Source organism: Sorex araneus, chromosome 3 (genome assembly GCF_027595985.1).
Source record: "Sorex araneus isolate mSorAra2 chromosome 3, mSorAra2.pri, whole genome shotgun sequence".
Lineage (NCBI taxonomy): Eukaryota > Metazoa > Chordata > Mammalia > Eulipotyphla > Soricidae > Sorex > Sorex araneus.
Genome location: NC_073304.1, coordinates 114183668 through 114198262, shown reverse-complemented (window position 1 = coordinate 114198262; position 14595 = coordinate 114183668). Strand labels below are relative to the sequence as shown.

Sequence of the window (14595 nt, the reverse complement as noted above, 5' to 3'; positions counted from 1 at the left end):
CAGAAATAATTGTTCTTGGTTTATATATATAAATATATACAGCAATAAACCTCACGAGGCGTCTTTTTAAATTACCAAAGAAGGAAACACCAAATATTTAATTACCCTCTCTTAAATCACGTCCTCTGTCACTATTTTTTTTTTGAAAGATGGTACCATTAATGAGGAAACAATCAAGAAAAATTTTCTAGATTTTTCTTCATCCTCCCTAAAATCTTTCTCTTTCTCTCTCTCTCTTTCTCTCATTTTTGGTCACGCTCTGTTGTATTCAGGGGTCATCACTCCTGGTAGGACTCAGAGTGCCAGGGATTGAAGCTGGGTCAGTCGTGTGCTAGGTATGTGCTTAACCCACTGTACCACCTCTCTGTAGCACTGTCATCCTGTTGTTCATCAATTTGCTTGAGCAGGCACCAGTAACGTCTCCATTGTGAGACTTGTTGTTACTGTTTTTGGCATATTGAATATACCACAGGTAGCTTGCCAGGCTCTGCCGTGCGGGCAGGATACTCTCAGTAGCTTGCCGGGCTCTCTGAGAGAGACAGAGGAATCGAACCCAGGTCTGCTGTGCACAAAGCAAACGCCCTACCCACTGTGCTATCACTCCAGTTCATCTCTAGGTACCTAAAATAGTTCTCTTGATGTTACCCTCTTTCTAGAATTTTTTTTAATGCTTTAGTGAGTGCAGGGAATTTTTCCACAGATTCTAAAGTGCTCACAAATGGTTCTCCTCTCCAACCAAACCTCCTCCTGATTTATCCCTGATTTATCCACTTTTTACACCTTACCTACAGACTACAGGAATCTGACAGATTTCCAAGGGACCTTTCCAAGAGCAGACATCTCAAAATCTCCCGTGAACTACTCCTTGTCTTGGTAGAGATGGCCTCTGCTTTCCTATGCTGCCTGAAGCTTTATCCTGACCACAGCTCTTTCTTGGTCCCATAAATAAAGCTGCTTTTGAGGTTCCTGGTGGAACAGTGAAGCTACTTGAAAGGCCTGCCTTGCCAGCAGTCATGATCTTAAATCTCTGTGTCCCACATGTACCCTGAGAGCTCTGCTGTCTGTGATCTCTGCTGCCTCACGAGATTTCTGTCTACACAGAGACAACCAGGTGCATATAAATGCCACAAAATGGGGGTGATCCCAGCAAATCCTGCAACTCAAAAGAGATGTGAGTACCGTGCCAGTGAGTACATGTGTAAAAGCAGTGCAGGGAGCCCTGGTGAGCAAAGGTGTGACTCATGTGCCTCCAATAACAGTGAGATCCCAGTCACCATGGCAATAACAGCATCAACCAGACTGAGGGAAGGGGAAAGGTAAAATCATTTTTTCAGAAAGAAACTATTGGGGCAAGAGAGATAGTACAACATAAGGACGCTTGCCTTGCATGCAGCAGACCCAGTTTGAAATCCTCAGCACCTCATATGGTCCCCTGAGCATCACCAAGAATAATTCCTGAGTGCAGAGCCAGGAGTAAGTTCTGAACATCTCTGGGTGTGGCGCCCAAACAAACAAATAAAAAAGAAAGGAAGGAAGGAAGGAAGGAAGGAAGGAAGGAAGGAAGGAAGGAAGGAAGGAAGGAAGGAAGGAAGGAAGGAAGGAAGGAAGGAAGGAAGGAAGGAAGGAAGGAAGGAGAGAAAGAAAGAAGGAGGGACGGAGGGATGGAAGGAGAGAAAGAAAGAAGGAGGGACGGAGGGATGGATGGAGAGACAGAGATACAGACAAAAGGAGAGAGGGAGGGAGAGACAACAAGACCAACAGAGGGAGGGAGGGAGGGAGGGAGGGAGGGAGGGAGGGAGGGAGGGAGGGAGGGAGGGAGGGAGGGAGGGAGGGAGGGACGGAAGAAGGAAAAAGGGCGCGAGGTTGCTGTTTCCGAGCTTTCCTGCCCATGGCCCCTTCCTTGCCTGTGCCTGGCCATTCCTTGTGCATCCTTCAGGCTCTGGTGATAGTGGCCCCATGACCCTGAGCACATCTGTCCCTGAGAACTGACTGCTTTCTTCCTGTGCTGACAGAGGTCGCTTCCCTGCATCTTTGACATGTATTTGTTACTTGTCATCATCCCTGAGATGTTAAACCACCCAAGTAGAGACACTAGGTCTTATTTCTTCTGCATGTCCAGTACCTGCTACAGAACCTGGAATAGACAAGGCACCCAGTAAATGCTTGCTTAGATGAATGGAGGTAAGAACTGAACATTTCATGACACTAACCATTAACCTATCTTTGTAGCAGGGGTGGTAAACTTCACTCTGGAGGCCAAATCCAGCTTCACCTTTTTCTTATCCTACAGGCTATATGCAACAGTGCACAGGGATCACTCCTGGCAGTGCTCTGAGAGTCACATATGATGCAAGGGATCAAACCAGAGTGAGGCCGTATGCAAGGCAAGTACCTTAACACTTGTTTTATTTCTCAGATCCTGTTTACATTTTTTGGCTTGTTTTGTTTGGGGGTCACACCAGGTGGTGCTCAGGGCTTACTCCTGGATCACATTCAGGGATCACTCCTGGCATATCCAGGGGACCGTATGTGGTGCCAGGCATTGAACCCAGGTCAGTTGCATATACTGTTGCTCCAGCCCCTATATATTTTTGTTACTTATTTATTTTTTTCAGCCCCTATATTTTTTAATACATTAAAGAGCACCTCATGGACTGGGGTGATAGCACATGGGTGGGGCATTTAAATTGCAAGGCTGATCCAAGTTTGATCCCCAGCATCCCATTTGGTCCCCTGAGCACTGCCAGGAAAGATCCCTTGAGCACAGAGCATGAGGTAAGCCCTGAACACAGCCAGGTGTGGCACATAAACCATTTTTTTTTTCAAAAAAACGCATCTCAGTAAAATTTTATGAACTGTGGAGGTTCTGGGGCCATGGATAAGTAAAATGCAGTATGCCCGTTATTTCCCATGCTGCGTGAATTGGCTTTTTGGCTATGAAGGCCGTTGAATAACACTCATCATTTTGTCACTCACTCCATTCTTCGCTCGGTGGATATTTACTGAGTAGGTATTTATATGGTGTGCAGTGATCTGCCAGGTTTCAGATCACCGAGGATACATGGTGCTGAATGATGGGACTCATAGATCGGATATGGATCCTAAGATTAATCAAATGGGCCTGGAAGTAACTTTGATGGGTGCCACAAATGGGACAGGGCTACCTCCTCAGCACATAACCCATGGGCTCGGGACTGCCAACTCTGCCCACACTGTAGAGTGCTGAGGTTACTCTCCTTTCTCCATATTCTCTCTTCACTCCAGACTTTTGATTCTCAACCAAATTTCTCTTCTAGATTGGCTGTAACAAGTTCCTGCCCCCCTATCTGATAGGCACCCTCACTATGAAAGCAGAACCCCGAATCTGAGGCTTGATTGTTGAGTACATAACAATTAATTCATCGATTGAAGAAAAGCCAGCGAATTCCTTGGTATTCTAGATCTCTGCTTTCTCCTAAAGTAAAATAGACACCCTGTTCCTCAGCCCTTCCCATTCTGCTCTCTGCAATTCCTCATGTCCTGGAAGCTGGCCTCCATCTGGCTTTTTCAGTCACTCATTTCCGTGGACATAAGGCCGCCTCCTTCGCTCTCTGCAGTCGGTGCATTTTCCCCTGAATGACACACGAACTCTGCCCAAGGCAACACAGCCCACGCCAACCCATCCCACAGATCACTGCTGACAGTGAACAGAGAGGATACCTTGGAGTTTTAGTCAAGGTCTGTTCAAGGTCTTCAGTATAAAGGGTAGCCAGGCTGAACACACACCGGCTTGGCTTCATAAACTGTCCTATCAGTGAAGAATTGTGGTGATTCTCTTTCTATTAATTAAAAATTGAGAAGAGGGTTCCTAGGAGGGGCTCAGGGCATGTGGGTGCTGCTCCAGGAGCCCGTTGGCTCGGAATGTTCAATTGCTGGAACCCGGTATGAGGCACTGCTTGGGCTCAGCAATGCTAGGGGCCTCCAGGTACAAGGTGGTGTTTGTGGAAGTGTGCAGGGCTGCAGACCAAATTCAGGGTCTTGAGCATGCAAAGCAGGAGCCCCTAGGCATGGAGCTATCTCACTGGGTCCTCCACACATAGTTAAATGGCAACTTCAGGACCAGAGCCATAGTACAGGGAGTACTTGCCTTGCAGTAGGCCAACCCGGGATTAATTCCCCAGCACCCCATAGGGTCCCCTGAGCACCGTCAGGAGTGATTCCTGAAAGCAGAGCCCAGAATGAATCCTGAACACAGCTGGGTGTGGCTTAAAAATCAAAAGAAAATAAGGAAAATTAAAATAAAATTAACTGCAACTTCAATGTGGGTATCTATTTTCAAAAGGATCAAATACATGCAAATCACATCCTTGCTACTTTCTCAGCAAGCATACACAAATATGTTACTGATCAGTTTTTAAAGCTTGTGGAAGAGAAAGACCTCTGAAACCTCAGAGTTCTCCCTGACCCACACAGAGCTCTAGTGACCAGCCCTAAGCCCAGAAATAGCAGTGCCAGCCACTTGAATGTATCTCCTCTTTGAAAATTCTAGAATTTTCACTTGGCACAAGGCATGCTGCATTCTATTGCCCACAGTTCTCCTTTTCTGTTTCTTTTGACTTTGTCAAATACCGTTTTTCAGCATTACCAAAATTAGGGGCTGGAGTGATAGCACAGTGGGTAGGGCATTTGCCTTGCATGTGGCTGGCCTGGGTTCGACTCCTCTGTCCCTCTCAGAGAGCCCAGCAAGCTACTGAGAGTATCACACCCGCAAGGCAGAGTCCGGAAAGCTACCTGTGGCATATTTGATATGCCAGAACAGTAACAAGTGTCACAATGGAGACGTTACTGGTGCCTGCTCGAGCAAATCGATGAACAATGGGACGACAGTGCTACAGTGCTACCAAAAATAAAGTCCAGTCAGAGAATCAAAGGAAATGACAGAAATGTCATAAGAGAAAAAATAAAAGGCTGTGTCCTCCCTAAAAGTGATTTGATATAAGGAACTCAAGATAAAAAATATTCACTATTTTCAAGGGGCTCTTTTCATATGCTGCCTCTAGGCAGGTGAAAGCCTAGCATATGAAGAACTCAATTAACTCCCATGCAAGAGACCTTGGGATGCAGCCAATGGCAGGTGATGATACTGCTAACTCAGCTCCCGGGAGGAGAGGCTGAAAGGGCAATGCCTATCACACTGAAACAGTATATCATCATGAAAGTATGGTAGTTCTGGTTCACATGCCATTGGCTATCTGGGGCACGCACCGCATGATCCCACTCAGAAGGTTCCTATTTATGTGTAGGTTTGAGAGACTTTCCTATTCAGAAGCTATGCCTTCTTTCATTTTACAAATTGGACAGCCTGGCGTGCCAAAAGGAAAAGTGACAGATTTCTTCACTATTTCAAAATCAACTCAGTCAAGAGACAAAGGAAAAATATTTCTCCAAGTGTAAAATGATTGTATAAACAATTGAAGTTGGCCTTCATTTTCTCCACTCTGGAGTCAGGCTAGAACTTCCCTCATCAACCCACAGTGCAAATCTACTGAGATTTGAGTTTTCAAAGAGAGCTTAGTGTGCATGCTCACTGAGGTCTAGGCCTACTTTTCAAAAGCCTGGGCATTATCCTGGCATTTTCATTTTTGTGTTTTCCCACTTAGTCTAGGGACCCTTTGAGGGACATGTTAGCATCTAAAAGTCACAAAGCTAGGATCTAATTTCAGCCAGTCAACCAAGGATTCCAAAAGAGAGATCTGAGAACAGCCTGTGTTTTTCTTTCTTACTCCCGCTAGATGGCAGAACTGCACAACAAAACTGCAGACAGTGGCTTGGAAAAAGCAATAGAGCTAAATAGGGTGGTGGGCTGGGGTTAGGTAGGGGTAGTGGGCAAGGGCTGATCTCTGCGGGCTCAGGGAAGAGGGCAGACACATGGGACTAGTCAGTGGAGGAAAAGAGGAATGATTCACAAGGTGCCTGGCGCTTGTAACAGTGTCTGGCGAATTCCTTTCATCAGAATGCGAGCTCTTTTACTAATGGGTGGGAAGCAAAGGCCATTGCTTATAATAAATTTTTAAAAAGAAAAAAAAGAAAGAAAGAAGTCCTCAGCCAACAAGCACTTTGCTTTAGATACTATAGCAGTAGAAAAAAGAATTAGTGAACCTGTTTGCAAATTCAAGTTGTAATTCATTTCTATGTTGGTGCTTTAAGTTACGGATCATTCACCTAGCACATTAATAATCTTTATTTGTTAATATGCTGTAACTTGGTTCATTGCTGGTGGCAAAGGCCAAGTTAGAGCTTAGTAATGAGTACGGATAACAGATGGGCTAAAAAGGAAAGTCTAGGATAGCCATGTCCTATAGAGATGACCCGAGAATCCCCTGTGTTCCAGGTAGAAAAATAATGCTACAATCCCAGTTTCTAAAGGGTAAGCCACCAGAGTAACTAATCCAGAAAAAGAGGAAAAGAGAAGATAGGAGGAGGAAAGAAGGGAAGGGAGATGCAGAAGAAAATACTAGTGGGCAGAAAAAGTGTCAATTAGGCAGGAACCAGTCAAAGAAAACCAAGAGCTACCCTTTGGAGAGGTTGTCAGAGCTCCTAGCGAGACAATCAGACAGCCTTTACCTTATGACTCACTCATTTGCTGTCTTCCTTTCCCTGCAAACATTTGAGTTTGTGTCCTGGGGTTCTTCCCCACAGAAGGGGAAGAGCTTATTCACAGTTTAAGTTCCAAACTCAGCCCAGCAACTACTACATGACACATGCTTTGATATTTGTTGAGTGCATGAATACACAAAGATGATAATAATGAGAGTCAATGCAATGTTCGGTACAATTTCTTAGCCAGGGCCTTGGTGAAGGTTGAGGAGCTGACTCAACTAGGGAACAAAATATAAACAGATACTCTCTTTGCCTGCCTCCTCCCAGGCTCCTTAGTAACCTAGGCAAGTTTCTTTACATGCCCTCTCTCTCTCACAGGGTTTTGGAAGATGTCTTTCAATGTTTGAAAAAGGGCTAGTATGGAACAGAAAGTGCCTGTCAGAGTGAGACTGTTCTGAAGTCAACAAACGTCTATGCTCAAATCCCTGCTTTGCCACTCACTGAAATCTCACAGGTAAGGAGACTATTCAATAAATTTCAGCATCTTCTATCTTTACTGGTATATTAAGAGGATTAAATAAGGACCTGAAAGATAGAATAGTGGGTAAAGTGTTGGCCTTGCACACGGCTGACCCAGGTTCATCCCTGGCACCACACATGGTCCCCTGAGCCCTGCCAGGAGAGATCCCTGAGTACTGAGTCAGAGTAAGCCCTGAGCACAGTTGGGTGTGGTCCCCCTCCCCGCCTCTTTCTACCTCTTCAAAAATACAGGATAAAATGAGATTGGTATACAAAGAGTTTGCCACATAATACATGCAGGCTATACTAATAACAATAAAGGATAAGATTTTGTTTCATTACTAATACAATTCTAACTAATTTCAGAGGAAATTTCATGTCCTGTTTACTAAAAACAGAGTAGTACTAAATGCTAATGTGTAGTACTAACTTTACTACATGTGCAAAATACTCTGCTAGGCATTTAGGGAAACACAAAAGAATATTTAAAGGGTCTGCTAGCCCAGATCAGGGATCAGAGCAAAAACTATATGAAGAGTCAGGCAGTAAGTATGATAAGCTTTGTGGATTGATTATCAATATCAATACATGACAGTCTAATAATGGACATGGCTGTTTTCTAATAAAACTCCATTTACAAAAAGAGCTTCCAGTTCCTGATCAAGTTGATGATCCCAAAACAGAACATATTATAAAAACACAGCCAAACACGGCTGACCTGGGTTCGATTCCCAGCATCCCATATGATCCCCTGAGCACCAGCGAGAGTCTTAATTCCTGAGTGTAAAGCCAGGAGGTAACCTCTGTGCATTACTGGGTGTGACCCAAAAATAAAAAACAAAACAACAACAAAAACACAACCAATACCAGAGTATTACTCATTCTCGTAATATTCAAGCTCAAGTGTTTTTCAGCCTCTCCATACCTATAAATTGGCATCCTGCAGACCAAATCACTGATGGGCAGCTCTCACCATGACAGTTGACCCGTGGTTCACAACCTTTCTACACCCACTGACCATTATCAGTCCATGGTGCCATGGTGGCTGAGAATGCTGAGTTAGAGGACAATAGTAGTCCGGATTATAGCTAGTTGAATTCATATGAGTAAAGAGGTGTGCAACTTTGGGAGGGGAACTACCAAGATCAGGGTAGAGAACTCCTCAGAGAGAGGAAGACGCCTGGCTGGGAGGAGGGGCGCAGACAGGAAACGGAAGGACACAGACCGTGGAATTTTCTAAGAGGGGGAAAATCCCAAAGGGAGACACTTTGCTGTGTCTCAGTCTGGCCTGAAGGGAGTTGGGCGACCCACCCAGGAAAGAGCAAGCTAATGGTGCCCTTTGCAAAGCCAGTTTTGAATTTTCATCTGACCTTGAGGAGAAAAGTTAAATGTAGTGATAATCATATAGGAGAAATGGTGTGCTTCACATTGGCATTTGTTGAGAATAATAATACAGTTATTATATTATTACATTATATAATAATAATAATAATAATAATAATACAGCAGAGCCTAGCAAGCTACCCAAGGCATATTCAATATGCCAAAAACAGCAGCGATAGGTCTCATTCCCCTGACCCTGAAAGAGCCTCCAATCATTGGGAAAGACAAGTAAGGAGAGGCTGCTAAAATCTCAGGGCTGAGGGTAATAGAGACGTTACTGGTGTCCGCTCGAGTAAATAGATGAGCAACAGGATGACAATGATACAGTGAATAATACAGCATTTTCCATCAAAAATGGAGATCTCATCATCCATTCTCTGCCTTTATACTGCAAGCAGGGCCAGGGCCAGGCAGAGACATGTCAGCGTTTCCAGGTAGAGCAACAAGGAAGGTCCGTGAAAATAATCCCGGGACTGGGAAAAAGCGCCTTCGGCCTTCCCTTCCCTGCAGGAGGAAATAAGGGACTATGCACGGGACTAGGGAAGAGGTTAGCCTCAAGGAAGGAAGGAAAATGCCAGATGAACTCATTTATCTGTACTATACAGAATGCAAGATATAGGAGAGGGGCAAACTCCTGGCCCTAGTTATAGAAATAAGAAGACAGGGAATGAGAGAGGTTGATGAGGCAAGTGAAAAGAGGTAGACAGACATTATTCAGGGCAGGGGCAGGACCCCGGGGACATCCATGATACAGAAGTGTGGTTTATGGTAACTGTACATATCCAAGGCACAGCGCCATCAGTACTGTAACCTGGAACCCAAACTTAAAATAATAAAACTTTAAAATTCTGTCTTTTAGACACACACAGAAATCTCAGACCCAAGCAACTTGCAGCAGCGATGGCCTGGGCCTTTGCAATAGACCTTCTCCCCTGGGCCACTCCAGATGGGGGCAGGTGCCGTCCCCCCGCCTGCCCTCTAAGAGCTCTAGTAGGCGCCATTTTCTAGAAGCCAGCAAGAAACAACAGGTGCCATGTGGCCACGACCCAGAGACACACACAGGAATCTCAGACACGAGCAACCTGCAGCAGCATTTTCTTCAGACCCTAATTATTAAAATCTTAGAATTCCTGAAGTACGCGGTTTCTTTCATGGCTGCACAACATTATATTATATCCATAACAAGAAATACAAATCATATTGTCTAGCAATTGTATTTTCAGCAGATATAAGGGGAGGTAGGACTGGTCTCAAAATATCGAAGGTAACTAAAGTAGAGAAAGAATAATTTGCAAATTGTCTACCACACAAGCAGGGGGAGGCATGGAAAGTGGGGGCGGGAGAATACTGGGGATCTTGGTGTTGGAAAATGTGCACTGGTGAAGGGAGGGGTGTTGGATGACCGTATGATCGAAGTTCAAACAAGAAAATTTTGTTATTGTATCTCATGGTGAATTAATAAAAAAATAAAAATTAAAAAAAATTGTCTTTAACAGGAGAAAGGTTGGGGGATGGTAGGGAGACCAGGGGACAGGCTGAGGGTTGGCAGGCAAACAGGGACACTGGTAGAGAGAAGTTAACACTGGTGGTGGAATTGATTATTGGAACATTGTATGCCTGAAACTCTATTAGGAACAACCTTGTAAATCACAGTGCATAATTAAGGAAAGAAGAAGGTGGGCCTACAACCTCCCTTCTTCCCTCTCCTTTCCAAACCTCCAATCTCCAACACACTATTTAATGAGTCAACACTCTCCAAAGGGTTTAGCAAGAGGTATAAACCCAACACACTCTGGAGAAAGTATTAAAGACTAATACACACTAGTCCTCACCTTAACTCGTAACTCACAGTACTACTCTAAGAGCAAATTCCTTAGCAAGATCAGAAATTTTTCTAAATAGGGCTCTTGTGTTGAAGGTGAAATTATAATACAGAATATAATTTGCAGAGTGTATCTCAAGATGTAAATGATTCACACTTGAATTTCAAAAACTTATTGACAAACGGTTTATATCTACAAAGTTCACAAAATTAGCAAAGTTTACTTTTGAGACTCTTGGGAGCTGGCACGGCCATCACCACCAACACTCAATTCAGCCTCCACAGGCTCAGCCAGGGCTTCTAGGAGTAGCCCAGACCAATGCCTTCAGCCATCACCTGGGAACTCATGAGCCAAACCTCGGACTCCATCTCACATGCCCAGAATCTGAAACTCTGGGTGAGGGCCCTAGAAATCTGTTTCCACTTGCAAGAGAATTTGATACCAACTACAGTTTGCTAAACCTCTAGAAAATAGCAAAATAGTCACTAGAATTTGGAATGTTTGGTCCATGTCCCAAAGCAATAATCTGGGTGTCTGATGAAAGAGATCTGAGAAGATATTGATTTTTTTTGTTTTTATTTCTTGAAATTCCTCAGGTATTCAGGTGTTACTAATTTGTGAACCACCCTGGGTGCACACTGGAATTACTAACTATAAAAGCAACTTTATGGCACTCTGGTGGCTGGATTCTGCCCTAGCAATTCTGACATACCTGACATGTAATGTAGTCTAGCTAAGTGGAAGTTCCAAAGCTTCAACAGTGATGTAAATGACAGTGACTAAAATAAAACTTTTCTTAAAAAGGGAAAAAACAAAGCTCCCCAAGTTATTGTATGATCATGCCAAGCAAGTTATAATCCACAATACTATGTTAAGTTTATATACTGCATACATCAGCATACAAATTATCCAAGAGTTACTCGGATAATTTACTGAGCCAAATTCCTCAGCCCACTCACCAAAGGGCTAAGGGACAGGATAGGACAGAACTTCAAAAGAGTCCCTGGCTGAGTAGCTGACCTGTAGAACATGCCTTTGTAGTACCACACAAGGAAGCACCTGCTTCCCTTTAAAATAAAAGTGATCTGCTTTGGTCTGGGCTGGCCAGCTGTCCTCCCCATGATTCTCCTATGTTTGCCTCAGTAGCTATTTTACCTTATCAAGAATCCGCTCAATTAAACAAGGAACATCTTTTTTTGTGTTTTGTCTCTGGGTCACACTTGGCAGTGCTCAGGGCTTCCTCCTAGCTCTGCACTCAGGGATCACTCCTGGGGCTCCAGGGGATCCTACGGGGTACTGGGATTGAACCCAGGTTGGGCACAGTCAAGGCAAGTTCTTTACTCAATCTACTATCTCTCCTGCTCCTAAATGAGAGATATCTTAAAGGCCAGATCTGTCTCCTCATTCTGCAGGGGCACTTTCGGGAATGGCAGCTGGTACAAGTAGGTTCTCACTTGAGTAAGGGTGCCTTTTTGGTGTTCATTTTCTCCCCGCCAGATCTGCTAGCCTGGCAAATCCATCATGGCCCTGGTCTCATAGAGAGAATCATGGCATATCTCGCTTGAAGATGATGCAAAGGTAAATATATGTCCAGTCCCGGAGACTCAGGTTATTGAGGAGTCTGTTCCAATAACTCCCAGATGAAGCATTGCCTGCCGGCGAGGCTTTGGCATCTATGGAGCCTACAACTGAATGTGCTCCTTGAAGACATTCATTAGAAGATCTTAGTCTCCATTTGACCTGCAACAGAACTCTGCAACTGAGAAGCGCTACGTACAGAGGGCGGCTTAGTTAAAGCTCAGCCCTGACAAGGCAACGGCAAGGGAACACAAGTGGACGTCTCTTAGAGAGAATCATTTTTCTTAAAAGCAGAAGCAGCTGCAGCAGCTACCGGAAAAGCTATCAGTTCCCTGAAAAAGCTTCTCAACTTTGAGATGTTTTCTACTTGGCTGGGGCGGCTTTCTGCAGGTTCCTCTCACAGAGACGGAACCTCAGGAGCTCATTTCTCTCACCACTGCAGCCACAACTCAGTCTTAGCACTTTTCCCAAAGGCATAATGCTACTGAGTCCCAGCTGCCATCCCCACCCCCAGCCCCACAGCCGCCAAAATTAATTTAGAACAAAGAATAGGGCCTCTAGCTCAGCAAGATGGACCAGCAGTGGTAATATAAATTCTTTTTCTTTAGTTGGCTACATGTGTAGAATAAACTACAAAGCTTAAGAGGGGAAAATAGAACAACATTCAAGGTTTAAAATGAGTTGTTTGGAGACCAGAGAGATAGCACAGTACAAAGCATTACAAAGCTACAAGGCATGCATCCAGCCCAGGTGCAAAAAATCCTTAGGTTACACAGCATGGATCCAGCCCAGGTACCTGGTGCAGTAGATCCCTGGATTACACGGCACGGATCCAGGCCTGTGCAGTAGATCCCTAGCACCACAGGGCCTTCTGAGCATCAGTGGTGTAGCCCTGGAGGCCCCAAACACCACTAACTGGCCCTGATGGTCCAGGCACCGCAGAGCAAGCAGCCGCGCAGCCTCAGCACCAGCACTGAATCACTGGCCCAGGTGCCAACGTTGCCAGGAGTGGCCTCCAAACCCCCTGAACACTACTCAGGAACCTGCCCCCACCGAAAGAAAATAATCATAAGTATACTTTTTGAAATTAACAACTTTTTAAAGACAATATCTGAACTTATTTGAAAACATTATTTTCCCTTTTAAGAATACCACACAATATAAAGTAACAAAATGGGAGACTAACACCCAAGAACAGCAGAGATTAGTACCAGGAGGATTACTCCACAGCTTAGAAGCTGGCCTCACATGCTGGGGGAAAAGGCAGCTCAGATAGAGAAGGGACCACCAAGTAAAGGGTGCTAAGAGGGCCCGTTCGGGATGGGAGATGTGAGCTGAAAGTAGACTACAGACTGAACATGATGGCCACTTAATACCTCTACTGCAAACCACAACACCCGAAAGGAGAGAGAGAGCAAAAGGGAATGCCCTGCCACAGAGGCGGGATTGGGTGGGGAGGACGGGGTGGGGATTGTTGGAGGGATGCTGGAACCATTGGTGATGGAAAATGGGCACTGGTGGAGAGATGGGTACTCGACCATTGTATGACTGAAAGGCAAGCACGAAAGTTTGTAAGTCTGTAACTGTACCTCACAGTGATTCATTAGTAAAAATAAAAATAAAGAATACCACAACATTTTCTCTGTAGTTAGTCTTTTGTCAGGGGCTGGAGTAAGGAGAAAGTCTCACTATTTGATCCAAATAAACAATCCATTAGGCTATGTTTGGCTTTTTTTTGCAGGTATCTTTTATAAATTTTTATCAATAGATGCACGATATGATACCATACTGCAAACAAAGCAACCACATGCTAAGATGTGCTAGTTAACATAAAAGGAAGAATATCTAAACTTCTATTAAAGCACTGTGAATTGTAAAGTTATTCATAGTTGAGTTTTAGACATACATAAAATAAAAAACCAATCCCACTACCAGTATCAATTTCTCTTTATCAATATTCCCAGGTTTCCTCCCATATCCATAGCCTAATTTAAAAAAAAGAAAGAAGTTTGGCTATTAGTGCTGGAGAATTGGCTTTAATGTGTAGCTATTCCAGCTGCATAATTAACATGATATTGAGCCAGAGAGCATGGTTCTTGGGGATAGACTAGGTCTAAAGCCTGGCTGTGACCTTCACTTACTACATAACTCTCAGAAATTTACTGAACTTTTCATGACTTCTGTTTGCCCATCTGCAAAACAGGGCAAAGTATGACATCTGTCCCATAGGCTGCTTTGGTACCTGAGATCATTATACATGTATATATGCACACACTGGACACATACACTCACTATAGGAATTTGCCTAAATTTGCTTCCATTATAGAAACAATTCTCTTTCTCTTTTCCCTACCCTTAAAAGGGAAGCCACACTTATTTACAATGATTTCAAGTAAAACCACAGACTACTGAAAGTTTAGATAGAGCTTTTAGCTTTAGGAACCATTCAGATGCCCGTGCCAAAGGTCTGGCTTTTGTCTTTGAGACATATCCAGACATCAGTGCTGATGGTCCAGCTGCCTCGGGTTACAAAGCAGATGACTCCCAGAGCCAGACCTTGGGCATCCCCGGAGGGTGAAGACAAGGGGAACTCATGGTCAGTGTGTTTGAGACCAGTCCAGCAGTCAGATGCCTTTGGGGTATGCAAACTGAGCCTATCCCTTACCTCACCTCTGCGGAAACATCTCCCATCTCTTCTCCTCTTCCAGCAACC

The 14595-nt window shown here is 44.3% G+C and overlaps 1 protein-coding gene across 21 annotated transcripts in view; it reads right to left on the bottom strand.

Annotated features, from left to right (window-relative positions):
- The window catches only part of KCNMA1 (potassium calcium-activated channel subfamily M alpha 1), a 767652-nt gene that overhangs the window by 320671 nt on the left and 432386 nt on the right, over positions 1 to 14595 (bottom strand). The window lies entirely within an intron of this gene.